Genomic DNA, 1,672 nt, shown 5'->3' with positions numbered 1-1,672 from the left:
AACAAAACCCCTCACATTGAATTTGGACAGGATAAACCAACAAAAGGAAAAGAGACTCAAGAGAACACACTTGAATCAGAAACACACTCATTCACACACTCGGGATTCCTATAAAAACATTGTCTTAATTAGGGTTTTACTGCTGTGAACAGATGCCATGACCAAGGCTTGTTCAATCATAATCCTTCATGATCTGTGGGATGTTCAATTTTCTTGTCTGGCCCCCACCCCTGTAGGACCCAATACTTCCCATTTCTTGCATACCTGTGTTTCTTCCTTCTTCCCTCCCACCNCCTCCTTCTTCCCCAGCCCCCCTTCCCTCCCATTCCTTCCTGCTTTGCTCCGACAGAGATTCTCAGGGACACATAGTTTTCATATCAGATTGANTTTATTTTCAGAGTCAAAGCACTGTGTAGTAAGTTTATATTTAGTCTCTATACAGTTGGCCATAGCTCAGATGCCACGCCTCCTTTAGGTGGCATGCTGAGTCTACCCACATTCTCAATCATGTGTCGAAATGCCCTTTTTTAGGTGGTGTATTCTTAGATGTCTTTTTTTTCAGCATCCTTCGCAGGACTTTCTTNTTGTTCTTAGTAGGTACCTGGAAGTTCAACANAGTAAGGTGAAAAGGGCATATGAGTCTTTGAAAAGCTGGAATACTTGAAGGGGATTGTAGGAGAAGGGCTATGGGTTGAGAGGGAGTAAATGCCAGGCCAAGTAAGGGTTAGGTATGCTGGCAGAGGGGAAATCACAGGAGAAAGGACTGTGCTTACCTTGGGCCTTCTTATCTNCTTGCTACATTTGGAACAGAACTGATGAGAATAAATCTTCACTGTCTTTGGTTCGACACTCGAGGTTGATGGTTCAACATCTGGTATCAAGCAAGTCTTCACTGTCTTGGGTTTGGCAGTTGAGGTTGATGGCACAACATCTGGGGTGAGGCAGTTCTTCATGCTCTTTGGTTCAGCAGTCGCAATTGATGGCACAGAATCTGGGGTGAGGCTGTTCTTCACCCTCTTGGGTTTGGATGTCAAGGTTGCTGGCTCAACATCCTGTGTCAGATTGTGAGTCTTCTTGGTTGCTTTCACCATCTTGATGCTTTGTGGTGGTCTGGTCCAGAGCTCTCAGAGGCACAGTCTTATGAACCCACCCTGAACAATGGGAGGCCACACCCCTGAGTCCTGATTGGTCAGAAAGGTCCTTCTCAGCTAATAGTGACCTAGGAGCTGCTTTGAAATCACAAAGCACCTTACTGCCTGATGAGAGCAGGCACTAGGGTGGAGATCACTCTGGTTGAGGGAGATGCTATGAACACAAAAGTGTCTGGAGACAGACTGAAGGTTTTTTCGAACATCTCCAAGAGACTCATGCCACCCTTTTTTATATTCCCATCTTCAGTTGTAGTAGAACATGTGGCACTGAATTTGCTCCCCCCACCCGTGAACTCTTCCTGAAACTCCCCCACCCCATTCAGTGGTTCAGTCTGTCATGTCTCTTCCTTAGTTATTAACACTTAGCTAAATTTTGGCATATTATGCCTTCCAAATTTAATTCCAAATTCTTTGAAAATCATCGAAGTATCATTGTATATGTGAATCATCCCATAAATGAAAACAAAAAGAATGTATCTATGAATGAATATTTTCCTACCTGGTGAAATTCACCTTTAAAA

The sequence above is a fragment of the Mus pahari genome, chromosome X, assembly GCF_900095145.1.
Source record: "Mus pahari chromosome X, PAHARI_EIJ_v1.1, whole genome shotgun sequence".
Classification (NCBI taxonomy): Eukaryota; Metazoa; Chordata; class Mammalia; order Rodentia; family Muridae; genus Mus; species Mus pahari.
The sequence above is the reverse complement of the archived record's forward strand: the minus strand, read 5'-3'. Positions refer to the sequence as shown.